The sequence below is a fragment of the Erinaceus europaeus genome, chromosome 14 (genome assembly GCF_950295315.1).
Source record: "Erinaceus europaeus chromosome 14, mEriEur2.1, whole genome shotgun sequence".
In the NCBI taxonomy this organism is placed as follows: domain Eukaryota; kingdom Metazoa; phylum Chordata; class Mammalia; order Eulipotyphla; family Erinaceidae; genus Erinaceus; species Erinaceus europaeus.
This window is the reverse complement of record NC_080175.1, coordinates 47344511-47361998: the sequence shown is the minus strand read 5'-3', so window position 1 is coordinate 47361998 and position 17488 is coordinate 47344511. Positions and strand designations below refer to the sequence as shown.

The 17488-nt window shown below is 40.0% G+C and overlaps 1 protein-coding gene across 2 annotated transcripts in view; it reads left to right on the top strand.

The window, feature by feature from the left end:
* Positions 1–17488, top strand: part of C1QTNF1 (C1q and TNF related 1) — a 72033-nt gene that overhangs the window by 53876 nt on the left and 669 nt on the right. Inside the window, exon 6 of one of the 2 annotated variants that reach the window (XR_009544727.1) lies at positions 169–1142. The exons of the other annotated variant lie outside the window; for it this stretch is intronic. The gene's annotated coding sequence lies outside the window, so the exon portion shown is untranslated. Of the gene's footprint in view, positions 1–168; positions 1143–17488 lie in introns of those variants that run through there. 2 annotated transcript variants of the gene reach the window in all.

Sequence of the window (17488 nt, the reverse complement as noted above, 5' to 3'; positions counted from 1 at the left end):
CCACTATAATCTTCGCACGACGCCAAACTTTGGGCATAGACTCAGATTCCAAGATGTGGGACAGGAATGAAGCGAGCCACTTCTTTGCCGCGGGACCCAGGTTAAGAATGAGTTCTGGGGTGATGTTATCATAGCCAGCAGCTGTTCCCGGTTTAACCCTCTTCAAAGCTAGATGACAGTGAGAAAATCTAATACAACTGGAATTCTAGAGGGAGGAAAGAGAAAAAGATAAAGAAACAATATCTCAACATGACAAGGTTATACTGTCACCAAACTGATGACATTTGAAATGCTTACCAATTTGACAAATCCAGTGAATCCCAAGCATGAAAAATAATTACAAGTTCATACCCACCCAGCATGACACCTGATGCTAAAACATTAAAAACTAGAGGGTATTGGGCCTGTACATTAGGGCAACCATTTTATAAAGCAATGTGGAGCTTCCTCAAGAAGTTAAAGTTATAATTTTCATATTACCCAGTTTAAGAATAGGAATTAACACAAAAAGTTATATCCACCTGAGTGTTTACTGTAGCTTTACTTAAAAACTTAATGAGTGAGATGCCCTCAGATGGATAAATAAAGATGTCGCAAAATTGAATACTATTCAGCTATAAAAATGATGAAATTTGCCATCTGTAGCAACAAATAGAAGAAGTTGGAGGAGATTATGCAAAGTTAAATAATTCTTAGAAGAAAAAGACACTGAAGAAAGATTTCACTCAGTGGTGCTTTATAATGATATAAAATTGATGAACAGATAAGTTTAAGAAGCTATTAACATTAGCAATCACAGTGCTACTTGAGAGGAAGTTAGGAGGTAGAGGACAAACTTGGAGGTTCAGGAAAAAAAAGTGGTGGGTTTAAAAACTCCAAGACAAAGAAAAAAAATTTTTTTAATGAGGGGAGGGATCAGATGGTGCTCCTCTGGTGGAACACACATTACCAAACACACATTACCACATGCTTGGGGGAAATTTCATGAGCAGGGAAGCAGTGTTGTAGGTGCCTTTCTTTCGCTCACTCTGTCTCCTACTACCCTCTTGATTTCTCTCTGTTCTATCAAATAAAATAAATAAATAAACAATTTAATGAGGGAATTTTTTTCTCTTTCAAAAGAGTATAGATAACATGACAACTGACTTTTCTTCTAGAAGACAGTGTAATGGCACACTTAAAGAACTGGAAAAAAAATAATGAGTGTAAATCTATCAGCCTAGTCCCAGTGGAAATATAAAAATATAGACTTTTTAAAAATTATCTTTCTGTGTCTCTGGGTAACAGGTCCTCAATTCAGTTTCAGTTCCACAGAGCACACAACAGACTCAAGCATGTGTGAACACTTGATTTTCCAGGAGCACTGGAGGAAGAATAGCTTTTCTAAAAATTACTGTGTTAGGTATAAATCCACTTCATCACTTGCTGCACAGAAAGTCAATATTGATAGTAAAGGGCTTTTCATAGAGGAAAGTGTCTTTAATTTCCTGGGGTGTCAGAGTAGGAAACTCCTCTGGAGACCTACCTGTTATGCACTTTGAAATTACCAGCCAGAAGGTAATATTAAAGGAGAAAGAAGAGAGGGGAGTGACAGCACTTGAGAATTCACTAAGGATCCAGAGAAATCTCTTTGTGACCTTGGCTACACTCACTATTGGCCAGTACAAGAAATATACCCCAGCAAGCAGTTATGTGAATTTCTTGAGACAGGTCTGGCTTTCCTGATGTTATGTTGGACAAGATCTCAAAAGAAGAAGCTAGCATTTAGCTGTTATGGTCTATGGGAAAGTCTATCCTTCTGAGCCTTCAGGGAGAGAGAAGGAAGGTCTCATAAAGTAACAGATTTTAGGAAAACAACTTTATATTTGAAGAAAGACAAAGATGAAGGACGCGGTTCACTGTTGATAAAAGGTATATGGAATTGTACCCCTCTTATCCCACAATCTTGTTGATCATTATTAAGTCACTAATAAAATAAATTTTAAAACAGAAAGAAAAAAGTAGTCTCTATATGAAATATACTCAATTTTAAGTAATAAAGAACAACAACAACAACAACAAAAAGGTGAGGAAATGGTTTACTTTTAACTTCCTGGATCCCCATAGTCCTCAGATTTAATAATTAACAGATCAAAAGAGAAGCCTATCTCAGTAGTCAGAAACTTTCTGGGCCTGTTGGTGACAATTTCACTGGTTTACAGGTAACATAAACAGACTCTTTCTGCCTGGCTTAATTCTCCAACAGCTGCGAACCCATAGAATAGAAAATAAAATCTAACTTCTTTCCCTACTTCATATACAAAAATAACCCCAGAAAATTTCTAAAGCTGAAGGCGAGAGGTAAAATCATGAAGCATATGGAAAATAACAGAATGGTGCAGCCTATGTCCATGGCTTTGGAGAAGGAAAATGCATTTTGAAACACACACCACAGCAAAACAGATGTTGTGGGAGGGTATGTTAGGAAGGAATTAAATAAATTACAAAGTATCTAGAACTTAATAAAACAAAAGTGCTACTTATTAAAACCTGTGGGAAACCATGAAAGTTAACTCTCAGAGTGAGATGTGTCTCTACTGCCTCTGTATTCATATAAAAACAAGGACAAGTTATAAATAAGGGAACCAAACCTTCCACTTTTGAAACTAGAACAACAAAGAAACAAAAAGAAAATCCAAAGAAAATAAAAGCAAAAATTATGAAACAGAAAAGAAACCAAGAAGTAAAGCAAAATCAGGAGTCTGTGTTTTGAAAAGACTAATAAAATAGACAATCTTTTAGCAAAAAGCATCAAGAAGAAAAGAAAGAAGATTTAAATAAGCAACATTAACATTAAAGAGAGGGAAAACTGAGTGATTAAAATTATAATTGGAAACAAATTAATGTATGACACTTGGGAACCTCTACTTTTCTTGTGAAATATTAATTAGCAAATTTGGCCCAGGAAGAAAGAGAGAGATCTGAATAGGTTAATAACCCCAAAGTAAGATAAAATATTAAATGTCCATTCCACCAGGAGACTTCTGGAAGTTGCAGATGCAGGGAAAACAAACAAAAAGCTGAATTTGCTAATTTGGCATAAAAATATGGGAGACTGACCTTAAAATTGGGGCAGTTTGCCTAAATAGGAGAAAACAGTAAAGCCATGCAAAGCCAGGAAAGGCAACACTAATAATGTCGATTGCACTGAGATAGAAAGACACATACGCTACATGGAAACTTGAAAAGTTAAAATAAGCCAATTATTAGCATCCATGATATATGTCTGACTCTCACATATCAGTAAAAGACTACACAATACAAACTGGCAAAGTTCCAACACCTGCAGTTCATAATAAGAAAATGATAGGGACAGTCCAACACTGAAAACTGGGTAAATTAAAACTGAGCTAGCACAATACACATATGTTTACTCAGCAATGAACCAAGATCCTTAATGTTCCATATAATCAATGTTTCAGAGTGCTGGGCTAGCGTGGCGGTGCCTCTGCCCAGGCGCATACTCTCTGGGTTGGGAAGAACTCGACCAGAGCCAGCCTGGGCTGCTACTCACTCAGCGATGTGGGAGAGATGACTCATGAACTCGTGGTGGAATGGCAATGCAATGTCTTTATTGATCAGAGAGCCAACGCTTTTAAATGGTAGACCCAGAAGTGGCAAGTAGGAAACGGAAATGGCTAGGAAGGGGGTGAAGAAAGGCAAAAGTGGACTGGAAAGGTAGGAACTTCCTTAGCAACTGTTGCGAGGGTTTTAACTGGTAGGATTAATATTACCCTGCAGGCTGGGAGGGTCTCGAGGTAGAAAGAAGATAGATCAAAGGAATGGAATGGGTGGGGATCTCTCAGGCAAAACAATGATTACGGAGATAGGCCATATTATGAGGAATGCAGGGTGCTTTGTGAGGCTCCTCACAATTACCTGACATCAGAGGTTGTGCAGTAACTCATACTCAACCCAAATTGGGGAGTAGTTCACTTGAGAAGCCCCTTAGGTGACAATTAATAGCAGCCATTAAAGTGGAAATGCATGTATTAATACACATGCAAGTAGCAATTATAGTCACATCTCTTATTGTAAAGGAAAGAAAATGTGCGCCCAAGAAGGTCATGGGGAGTAAAAATATATCTTTGGCAAAAGGCTGATTACACAAGAGGGCTCTGAATATATTTGAAAGAGATATTTACACATAAAAATCTTTCTTAGGTGTTCCTCCACTGTATCAGGGAAGAGTGAACCAATGGCATAGGCAGAACCTAAATCTATATGACTATTTACTGTGCTTTAATCAACAACCTCTACAAATGACCTTTTCTTTCTTCTTCTCAATATCTTCTGTGCTACCTAGTATATTTTAAAGGAACTTCTAAGACCACATGGTGAGTTACTATGTTTTTCTAGTTATTTCCAGGTATACACCACATATAGATGATAGTAACAAATGTCTTCTTGCTTGTTAATCTTATCAATCTGTCAGATAGTTGGACAAATGAGTCCAGTCTCTGAAGAACCCAGAGAGGTAGAGAATGATTTTATTTTCATCTTGTGACAAAGACTTCTCCAAACATGTTCATTTTAATATTAAACTATTACTTAGTAATGCTATTTATTTTATTATTTAATTTCATGGGACAGAGAGAAATTGAAAAAGGAGGAGATAGGCAGAGAGAGAGAGAGAGATACCTGAAGCACTGCTTCACTGTCGTTTTCTCCGGGCTGGCTTCACGGGTGGGTAACAGATGACCAGAAACACATGGCTGAGCTGAGAACACAGTTTAATCTTGATTCACGAGCGAACAGTTCAAAAACTAACCTAAACTAATCACCACACAGATCTATCCTGCATCTTTCTCCTCTGTTGGCAGCGGCAGGAACTCAGGAAGTACATAGGGTAGGGGGCGAAGAGAAGGAAGAGGCGCGAAACTAGCAAGGGCTAAACCAAATCTCCTGGAGATAGGGGTAATGAGACCAAACCAATGTAACAGAAAAGACCATGTAAATAGACCACAATGTCAAGCAATGTAACAGAAGCAGAACTATATCCCAGAAGCAGAACTAGAAGCATACCAACACTTTACCACGTGTGAAGCCTCTCTGAAGCAGGTGGAGACTGGGGACCTGAACCCAGATCCTTGCACAAAGTAACATGTGTGTTCAGTCAGGTGCAGGAACAGATGACCCCTTTATTTACTAATTTTAATTAAATATTTCAACTATTAATAAACAAATTTCAAAATATTTTAATATTGGACTTCAGGTGGCAGGGCTATGAAGCAGCAGCGGCTATGTTTCTCTCCTCTCCTCTCCCAGGTCAGGTAGGAATACCAAAAGCGATCACCTGGGACCACAACAAGACAGGACTATAATGACTACAGGAACCCACCAAACCACCATTAAGTGCAAACATGTGTGGCTCATGGACAGACAGGAGCCTAAGGAGAGATTAAGTAGCTGGTAAAAGTCCAGCAGTTTACTGGCTGAGGCAACACCTCTAGTCTGTTTTACCAACAAAAAGACTGCTGAAGGGAGGAGAGGACTCCCCTAAGATTCACAAAATGCAACTGTGAGTCTCCATTGATACTACAACCAGAGGCTGGAGCATGAGGGAGGAGGCCCTGTGCTGACATCAGGGGACAGAGAACTGACCAGGAAACTCAGAAGATCTACACCTCGGTGGCCTAGCAGTGGAGCTGTGTGGTGGGAGCCTTTCTGTTGGGACTATGTGTAATCTTGATAGAGCTTAGGGAGAACTCCCCCCATCCTTGGATGGAGGTCTGAGAAGATACCCCCTTGTGAGTCTCTCTCAACCGAGGTGAGCAAAGGGAAGGAACTCAGACTTAGTTCTTTCCTTCTTGACTCAGGCCCACAGAAACCCCAGTACTTCTCCCCATTAACTGCAGGCCACATGGCCACCTACTTTAAGATTCACTTACTCAAAGTCACCTTACCTTCTGATCACAGAGGAGAACACACCTCATCACACACTCCGTCATATACCTCAGACCCCAGACAAGAGAAATTCCAAACTATATGGCCTTTTGATATCCATCTCTCTGTCTCACCCTACTGGTTTAACCCCTATGCTTCTCTCAGATACCTTTGGATAATTAAGTTGCTTGCGTCATCTCCATGACAATAACTGTTTTGTATCTCATCAATTCCTGTCATACCAGCCCCCTACCATAAGGGCAAGCTGACCTTTAAGAAACCTGTAATTTCTGACATATTTCAATAATTCCCTTTGTTTGTTTTTCTATTTATTAGCATGTCTACCTGCTAATAAATGAGATCTGAGCACGCAGCAGTCTCCCCGGTGTCTTTACTTCGTGTCGTCTCTTGCATGAGCAAGAAAGAACTAGTCCGTTAACTTTCGCCTGGAGATCACCCCGCCAGAGACCCCGACACCTTTCCACATTGTTCTTCTTATGAAAACATGGTGAATAATTGCCTCAGAATCTACAAACTATAAACGGGACTAGTTTAGAAACTCTCAGGCACCAGCAGTCCTGCCCAGCTTGGCAGAGAAACTGAATTGAGCCCAGAGCTTTGGATCCTTGGAGAGAGAGTCTCTTTGCATAATCATTGTATTATCTCTCCACCACCCTGCTTTATGTCTTGGCCAGGAGTCAGTGATTAAGCTAAGAAGCCTACTTATGGTTTAAAAGCCCTCAGGTTCCCATTGCCTACAGGAAAGAAAAAGAACAAAAGGTGCTATAACAGCCACTGTGCTCCAACTCAGGGATTCAAATAATATTGAAACAACTGTTAATTTCCACAACTGTGAAATCTTTAAGTACCTTACGTAGATGCAAGTCAATCCAGGCAAGAATGATCAGTAATTTGAAAAGTACTGAGAGAGGGACTTCATAACATACTATATAGAATGGTTAAACCAACAAGAAGAAATACTGGAGAAATGATCCAGGATAAATGTCCAGCTAAACACCCCCCAAAGGTTTAAGCACAGAATAATGAGATCAACATCCAAACACTAGCTAAGGAAATAGTCACAGGAGTGAGTAAAGAGTTTGAAAGAATTGTCATCAAAAATACAGAAACAACAAATGAGACCCTGGAAGAAAACACTAATTAACTCAAAGTTGCTAGAGAGCTGAAAGCTGAAATGGCTGAGCTAAGAACACAACTAGATGAACAAGCTAAAGCAGTATCAGAACAGGGTAACAAAATAGATGAACTCCAAAAAACAGTAGAGGGGAGAAAGAATAGAATAAATGAGGCTGAAAACAGAATTAGCAAGATCAGGGACATTAAAGACAACTAAAAAAGAAGTAAGAGATCTCAAAAAGAGAACAAGAGATACTGAAAACAACAACAAAGACATTTGGGGTGACTTCAAAAGAAATAATATACATCTTATTGGCTTACCAGAGGAAGAAAGAGAGGGAAGGGAAGAAAGCATTCTTCAGGACATAATAGCTGAGAACTTCTCTAGTCTAGACAACATAAAAGACATAAAGGTTCAAGAAGCCCAGAGGGCCCCCACCAGAATTAATCCAGACTTAAAAACACCAAGACACATCATATTTAGAATGAAAAGGAATAAGGATAAAGAAAGGATCCTGAAGGCTACAAGAGAAAAAACAAAGACACCTACAGAGGAAAACACGTAAGGTTAGCAGCCGATTTCTCCACACAAACATTATAGGTCAAAAGGGAACGGCAAGATATCTATTGAGTGCTCAATGAGAAAGGCTTTCAGCCAAATCTACTGTATCCTGCTAGACTGTCATTCAGACTAAATGGAGGCATTAAAAACCTTCTCAGATGAGCAACAGCTGAAAGAATCAACTATCACCAAGCCTATCCTGAAAGAAGTTCTGAAAGAACTCCTATAAACAGTCAGATCACCATAAATATTCCATATATCAGAATACTCTAAAAATCTACAACAATGGCATTAAAATATATTCAATCTATGATATCAGTAAATTTCAATGGCCTGAATTTGCCTATTCAAAGGCACAGAGTAGGGAGATGAATCAGAAAACACAACCAAACAATATGCTGTCTACAGGAAACACACCTAACTCAGCAAGACAAACACAGACTCAAAGTGAAAGGATGGAAAACTATCATAAAAGCCAATGGCCCACAAAAAAGGGGCAGTAACAGCTATTCTCATACCTGACAGGATAGGCTTTAAAATAAATAAAATTTTAAAAGATAAGGATGGACATTACTTAATGTTCAGAGGATCAGTCTACCAAGAGGACTTAACAATTATCAACATCTATGCACCCAATGAGAAACTATTTAAATACATCACACATTTACTGAAAGAGATACAGCAAAATATTAACAACAACAACACCGTAACATTAGGGTACTTCCACACCCCACTCTCTCAGCTTGACAGATCATCCAGGCAGAAAATCAGTAAAGACATGAGGGAGCAAAATGAGGAGATAGATAAACTAGAACTACTGGACATTTTTAGAGTCATTCACCTGAAGAAACTGGAATACATATTTTACTCAACTCCACATGGGTCACTCTCAAGGATAGACCATAGGTTAGGCCACAAAGACAGCACCAGCAAATTCAAGAGCATTGAAATCATCCCAATCATCTTCTCATACCACAGTGGAATTAAACTAACACTTAACAATCAACAAAATATTAGTAATAGTCCCAAAATGAGGAAGCTCAAGTACACTATTTAATGACTAATGGATCAAAGAGGAAATAAAGGAAGAAACCAAAATGTTTTGAGAGTTCAATGAAAATGAAGACACAAGCTATCAAAATATTTGGGACAGAGCAAAGGCAGTTAGTTCTGAGAGGGAAGTTGATAGCCATACAAGCACACATTAGGAAACAAGAAAAAGCACAAATAAACAACTAACTGCACACCTTAAAGACCTAGAAGTAGAAGAACAAAGGAACCCTAAAGCAACCAGAAAAACTGAAATAACTAAAGTTAGAGAAGAAATAAATAACAATGAAAATAAAAAATAACATATAAAAGATCAGCAAAGGTAAATGTTAGTTCTTCAAAAGAGTGAATAAGATCGATAAACCTTTAGCCAGACTCAAAAAACAAAAAAGGGAGAAGACCCAAATAAATCAGATCATAAATGAAAGAGGAGATATCACAACAGACACTGCAGAAACTCAACATAACATGCAAGGCTTCTATGAACAACTATATGCCACCAAGCTAGAGAACCTGGAAGAAATGGATGATTTCCTAGATACCTATGAACTTCCAGAATTAAATAAGGAGGAACTAGATAACATGAACAGGCCCATCACAGCTAAAGAAATTTAAACAGTTATCAAAAATATTCCCAAGAATAAAAGTCCTGGACCAGATGGTTTCTCAAATGAATTCTACAAAACCTTCAAAGAAGAACTAATATCTCTACTTTTAAAAGTCTTCCAGAAGATTCAAGACACAGGAATACTCCATTCCAGCTTCTATGAAGGCAACATCACTCTGATACCAAAAGCAGACAGGGACACAACCCAAAAAAGAAAACTACAGACCAATATCTCTGATGAACATAGATGCTAAAATATTGAATAAAATTCTAGTCAATGGGATACAGCAGTATATTAAAAAGATTATTCATCATGACCAAGTGGGGTTTATACCAGGCATGCAAGGTTGGTTTAAATCAATCAGTGATTTAAACCACATCAATAAAAGCAAGACCAAAAACCACATGGTTATATCAATAGATGCAGAGAAAGCATTTTGACAAAGTACAACATCCCTTCATGATCAAAACACTACAAAAAATTAGTATAGATGGAAAATTCCTGAAGATAGTAGAGTCTATATATAGCAAACCTACAGCCAACATCATACTCAACGGTAAAAAAGTGGAAGCATTTCTCCTCAGATCAGATACTAGATACTGCCAACTATCATCACTACTATTCAGCATAGTGTTGGGAATTCTTGCCATAGCAATCAGGCAGGAGCAAGGAATTAATGGGATACAGATTGGAAAAGAAGAAGTCAAAGTGTCACTATTTGCAGATGACATGATAGTATACATAGAAAAACCTAAGGAATCCAGCAAAAAGCTTTTGGAAATCATCAGGCAATACAGTAAGGTGTCAGGCTACAAAATTAACATTAAAAAATTTGTCTATAGCCATCATTTTAATGATGTTAAATCTTCCAACCCATGAATATGGAATATCTTTCCACTTCTTTGTGTCTTTTTGTATTTCTTTGAGTAGTGAATCATAATTTTCAGTATACAAGTGTTTCACTTCTGCCTGTCTCAGAGCCACTGTCAGAGCCAATATACCAGCCCGGCAGTCTAACTCTTTCACTTATTTGGTTGGGTTTATCCCTAGATATTTTATTGTTTTGTTGCTATTGTAAAAGGATTTGATTTCTGAATTTCATCTTTTTCTAACTTAGTGTTTGCATGGAGGAATGCCATTGATTTTTTTAATGTTAAATTTGTCTATAGCTCTGGGTGGTAAATTTAATGTTATCCCCATCAAAATCCCAACCACATTTTTTAGGAGAATAGAACAAATGCTACAAATGTTTATCTGGAACCAGAAAAGATCTAGAATTGCCAAAACAATCTTGAGAAGAAAGAACAGAACTGGAGGCATCACACTCCCAGATCTCAAATTGTGTTATAGGGCCATTGTCATCAAAACTGCTTGGTACTGGAACATGAATAGACACACTGACCAGTGGAATAGAATTGAAAGCCCAGAAGTAAGTCCCCACACCCATGGACAGCTAATCTTTGACAAAGGTGCCTAGACTATTAAATGGGAGAAGGAGAGTCTCTTCAACAATGGTGTTAGAAAAAAAAATGGGTTGGAACATGCAGAAGAATGAAACTGAACCACTATATTTCACCAAACACAAAAGTGAATTCCACATGGATCAAGGACTTGGATGTTAGACCAGAAATTATCAGATACTTAGAGGAAAATATTGGCAGAACTCTTTTCCCCATAAATTTTAAAGACATCTTCAATGAAATGAATCCTATTACAAAGAAGACTAAGGCAAGTATAAACCTATGGGGCTATATCAAATTAAACAGCTTCAGCACAGCAAAAGAAAACAATACCCAAACCAAGAGACCCCTCATAGAATGGGAGAAGATTTTTACATGCCATACACCAGACAAAAGTTTAATAACCAAAAGATATAAAGAGCTTGCCAAACTCAACCACAAGAAAACAAATGACTCCATCCAAAAATGGGGAGAGGACATGGACAGAATATTCACCACAGAAAAGACCTGAAAGGCTGAGAAACACATGCAAAAATGCTCCAAGTCTTTGATTGTCAGAGAAATGCAAATAAAGTCAACAATGAGATACCACTTCACTCCTTTGAGAATGTCATACATCAAAAAAAGTACAGCAACAAATGCTAGGGAGTTTGTGGGGACAAAGGAACCCTCCTAACACTGCTGGTGGGAATGTAAATTGGTCCACCCCCTGTGGAGAAAAGTCTGGAGAACTCAGAACTCTCAGAAGGCTACAAATGGACCTACCCTATGATCCTGCAATTCCTGGGGCTATATCTAAGGAACCCAATACACCCATCCAAAAAGATCTGTGTACACATATGTTCTTAGCAGTACATTTATAATAGCCAAAACCTGGAAGCAACCCAGGTGTCTAACAACAGATGAGTGGCTGAGCAAGTTGTGGTCTATATGCACAATGGAATACTACTCAGCTATAAAAAATGGTGACTTCACCGTTTTTAGCCGATCTTGGATGGAGCTTGAAGAAATCATGTTAAGTGAAATAAGTCAGAAACAGAAGGATGAATATGGGATGATCTCACTCTCAGGCAGAAGTTGAAAAACAAGATCAGAAGAGAAAACACAAGTAGAACCTGAACTGGAATTGGTGTATTGCACCAAAGTAAAAGACTCTGGGGTGGTGGATGGGGAGGGGAGAATATAGGTCCAACAAGGATGACAGGGAACCTAGTGGGGGTTGTATTGTTATATGGAAAACTGTTCAAAATATTGTATTTACTGTTGAATGTAAAACATTAATTCCCCAATAAAGAAATTAAAAAAAAAAAAAAGAACCAGCTGATGGAGTCAACAAGGAGGAACTTTACTAACATTGATGGGCCACAGAAAGAACTACTGCTTTTAAGGAATTCTGTGCCCTGAACAAAGGGATAATACAAGTTTATATAGGGGGCTGCAGGGCTAAGAGCAAAAAGCATCTCACAGAAGCAGAGGCTGCAAGGTTGAGGGGGTGGGAATTGCAACCATTGCCTTAGTTACTGTTATGATTACTTTTTTTCTTTACCTGCATAGCTGTGTCTGGGGAAAGTTTAGCCTTAGGACTGAGAAGCTTCATGACCAGGAGTTCTGGCAGTGGCGCAGCGGGTTAGTTAGTTGCGCAAAGCGCAGGGACCAGCGTAAGGATCCCGGTTCAAGCCCCCGGCTCCCCACCTGCAGGGGGGTCGCTTTGCAAGCCGTGAAGCAGGTCTGCAGATGTCTATCTTTCTCTCCCCCTCTCTGTCTTCCCCTCCTCTCTCGATTTCTCTCTGTCCTGTCCAACAATGACAACAATAATAGTAACGACAGCACCGGTGAACAACAAGGGCAACAAGGGGGAAAAAATGGCCTCCAGGAGCAGGGAATTCGTAGTGCAGGCACTGTGTCCCCGCGATAACCCTTGGGGCACACAAAAAAAAAGAATAAAAGAAGCTTCATGACCTGTCAGAAGATATACCACTTACTTTCTCAAGGTCTCCTGTTCTCTGGGGCTTCTCTTCTTCCTAAAATTGGTTAGTTAACTCTTTGTTTGCCTTAACATTCTCTTTTTCTACTTAATTACCATGCTCAATGACCTGGTTCAAGGACACCTTTGGGAAGTGAGGGAGAAGGAACAGGCAGTGGTGCTGCAGTATCTCCCCTGCTTTCTCTATTTCCCTCTATCTAAAAGAAAATATAGCTGTCAGATATGGTGGAGTTGTTCAGGCACTGAGTCCCAATGATAACACTGGTGTAAAAAAATCAATAAATTTTGTTAAAGAAATTTAACAGTATTTAAACATTTACATTGGGCAGATGGGTCTGTATTTTATAATGTACTAAAATGATAGCATATAAAATAACAAAATAAGCAAATTATGGTTTTATAGATCAGTATACCTTGATTGAAAAAAATGCTACTGGTGAGGAAGGATCCAGGCGGAGGCACACAGGGTTAAGCACACATAGTACAAAGTATAACAACCATGCAAGGATCTTGGTTCAAGCTCCAGCTCCCTACCTGCAGGGGGGTCAATTCACAAGCAGTGGAGCAAGTCTGCAGGTGTCTATCTTTCTCTCTTCTTCTCCATCTTCCCCTACCCTCTCAATTCCTCTGTCCTATGAAAAAAAATGTCCACAAAAGCAGTGGATTCATAATGTAGACACTGAGTCCCAGCTATAAACTTAGAGGCAAATAATAATAGTAATAATAATACTGCTGGGTAACCAGTGCAAGATCCAGCATAATTTATATAGTGTGACACCATTTTTATAAAACATGTTGTATAGCTCCAAGTCCGTGCATGTGCATAAATGTATTTTGAAACATTTGAAAACTTTAAAACACTGAAGACAGCTTTGGTAGGGTAGTGGTGGGTCTGGGAGTGGGACTGGGGGACAAGAAAGCCATAAGGAGGATTAAAGAGAAATTTTTTTTATTTCTTATCCTTTTAAGTTTGTTGAAGGAATAAATGAACATAGAATTTATGTAATTATAATAATTTATGGAGACCAGGTGAACAGGTGCACCAACACAGGCATCTTAATCTTCATGTAGGGCGTTTAAGTAGGACAGCTCCTTCCCCACACAGACTTCAGCAGATGTAAAGATGAGTGAGATTATTTGCAGCCAGTGATCAGCCCCTATGCTCTTTTATTCAAATAGTCTTTACCAGGCACCCAAGAGAACCATAGGAAAGGCAGTAACAGAAGACCTTTTTTTAAGCAGTCTTTCTTTATAGTGTGCCATTTCTTGTTTTGTTTTTTTTCAGTCAGTTCCAATTCTTGTATTATTTTTTGCCCCCTTTATTATTATTATTTTTATTGCTCGAGCTCAGTGCCTGCACTATGAATCTACTACTCCTGGAGGCTATTTTTTCCTTTTTATTGCCTTTGTTGTTTATCATTGTTGTTGTCATTATTATTATTATTGTTGTTATTGCTATCATTGTTGTTGGATAGAACAGAGGGAAATCAAGAGAGGAGGAGAAGATAGAGAGGGAGAGAGAAAGATAGACACTTGTAAACTTGCTTCACTGCTTGTGAAGCGACCCCCCTCCCCTGCAGGTGGGGAGCCAGGGGGTTGAAAGGTATTCCTTAGGCCAGTCCTTGCACTTCATGCTATGTGCACTTAGCCTGCTGTGCTACTGCCTGGCCCCCATTAACAGAAGATCTTGAATCTTGAACACGGGGGTGTGCAGTGGTGCCTCCAGTCAAGTACACACATTACAATGTATTCAAAGGACTAGGGTTCAAACTTCCAGTGATCCCCACAACGTGGAAGCTTCATGAGTGGTGAAGCAATGCTGCAAGTGTCTTCGTCTCCTTCCTCTCTCAGTTTATCTCTGTTGTACCAAGTGAAAAAACAAAAAGAAAGAACAAAGAGAAAGAAAGAAGGGGGGGAGAGAGAGAGAAATGACTATTGGAAGCAGATACTGAAACCCAGCAGTACTGGTGGCAACCATGAACATGCCTTTTGCTTTTGCCCTAGCTGGGCTCTGACTTTCTGAATGGTAGGGAAGTGGACCCTGTTAGACCAAGAGTCAGGTCAAGGGTCAGGCCAAGTATCAGGCATCATTGGCTGAAGAGAGGTTCAGGGAGCTGAGACCCTTAACATTTGGAAGAAAGCATGTGGAGCCAGGGAGAGAGGGAAAAACTGAGGACACAAGTCACCAAGCTGCCAGGCCCATTGGCTCCTGTTTTGGCCCGCTTATTATTCTCTTTATTGTCAAAGGAGGGGGAAAGTCGCCAGGCTGATCTCTCTTCTGTCTCCATTTCCATCAGTCCATCTCCATCTGTAGGCTTCTCCAAACAGCCATTATAACTTCAGCTGGCATCAAGCATATCACATCATTTCCATCAAGTGTGAAAGGTGCCATGTGTACAAAAAAGTCCTTTAGCTAGAAAAACACTAGCCGTGTCATGGGCTTCAAGTCAGGGCATAGCCCTGTCCTGACAGACCCTAAGTAATCCCTGGCCAAATATAGGTTATACTATGGGAGACCCCAGTACCCTTTTTCTTTTGCCATGGTCCTTTTGCATCTTCCTACTACCTGGCCACCACCTGGAAGCAGGAAAGGGGAAGTGGGGAGCACAGCTCTTTTCTTTTCTTCTCAGGTCTGGTAAACTAGAACTTACTTAGATGGCAACCCCTCAGCTGTAAGGCCTGAATATGTTTTTCTCTGAGTAGGAAGCAGCCATCTGGGAAGGGATATGGGGACAGTTAGTCACACTGTACACTGTCAACAAGCAAGACTGTAGAGCTGGTGGTTACCACGCATCTAACCCTCAGACATTCTGACAGGCTATAAAGAACAGGGTGGACAGAAGATAGAACAGAGAATGTGAGCCTAAATCACCCATGCTGGGACCTGGGGGGAGGGACAAGTATGGTAGCCAATGCAGGGGACATGAGCTCATCTAATACCACACTGGTGGCATCGCAGAATCAGGTAGCAGAGGTTTCCAAAGCTGATGTGAACAGACTTTAGCAAGCATAGAGCCAGCCTACCAGGAAGGGCAAGCCCTCTAGTAGCTTGAGGTGGCTTTGCAGCAAGGTTGGAGTATCAATTCACAGACTTCAGTAAGCATAGAGCCAGCCTAACAGGAAGGGCAAGCACTCTAGTAGCTTGAGGTGGCTTTGCAGCAAGGTTGGAGTATCAGTTCACAGACTTCAGTAAGCATAGAGCCAGCCTAACAGGAAGGGCAAGCACTCTAGTAGCTTGAGGTGGCTTTGCAGCAAGGTTGGAGTATCAATTCACAGGTAGGGTCAACAGCTTTGGTAAATATTTGGTTGAATGTCAGGAAAACAAGCAAAAAAAAAAACAAACAAAAGAAGAAGTTTCTAGTATAATAACGTTCTCTGTTCTCATTCATAGTTGTTCTGGAATTAAAATCTAATTAAGAATCCTACATTTTATCTGAAAACCCTATAGGTTAGGCCTGCAGGGATCTCACCAAGCCTCAGAGGGGTCTGGAGCTATTCAGGCAGACATGGAGCCATTCAGGTTCATCCTGACTCCCAAAGTAAACTGGTGCTATAAGGACCAACAGAGTAAGAAAGCACTGAGCAGGGCCACAAGACACCACTTCCCTCTTCTGGTAGGGTGAGCACAGGCCAGGAGCCAACACTGCAGAGAGGAGCAGACAAGAGAGACATATTGTCCCCCCACCCAGAGGTTGACCATCACCCAAGGGCTATTTAAAGTATCCCTGGAAAAGTTTATATTATTTTATTTATTGGATAGAAATAAGAGAGATTGAAGGAAGGGAGAAGTAGAGAGGGAGATAGACACCCACATATGCAGCTATTAAGAACAATGAGCCCACCTTATCTGACCCATCTTGGACAGAGCTAGAAGGAATTATGTTAAGTCAGCTAAGTCAGAAAGATAAATATGAGTATGGGATGTCCCTACTCATCAACAGAAGCTGAGAAAGAAGAACAGAAAGGGAAACTAAAAGCGGGATCTGATTAAATCGAGAGCAGGGCACCAATGTGAAAACACTGTGGTGAAGGGGAGGGTGACCATTAGGCTTACAGGCACGGCGGAGGGTGGGGGGCGGGGGTGGGTGGTGGGGATGGGACACAGTTTTTTGGTGGTGGGAGTGGTGTTTATGTACAATCCTATTAAAGTGTAAACATTATATAAACCATTATTAAATTAATATGAGAGGCGAAAAACTGATGATATGTCTAGAACTTCATAAAACACAGACTGAGTTTTTTTTAATACATAGGCTGTCTTTGATATATGTTTTCTCCCAAAAGCCTAGACCAGGGAGAACAGAAGCAACCGACAGCACAGCTATATACAAGATGCTGGGTACTATACCCCAAACCCTATCAAAGGGACTTTCCAAAGTTAACCCTATCACCAAATAATGTGATGACAACAATAACTATCCGTTGTCTTATTGAACCCTAAGACAACAGGAACCTCACGTTTCCACTATAGAGCCTATATTTCCCCCAGTCCTGGAGCCTTAGAGTGGGGCTCACTTTTCTGCATGCTGCTCTCAATTCAAATCAAATAATGTAGCATCCGTGGGTCACAACCTAATCAACACAACGAGTGCCACCCCAGCATGCTTCACTTCAGACTGTGACCAGAGACTTCAGGTGTGGAATGACAACCCTTCAGTTTCATCACTCGGGTGAGACCTTTCCTTTCATAGTATTCTCTAATTCCATTCCAGGTGTTCCACTCCCCAATAAAGTCCCCAAACCTAGATATAGTCCAGGTCCC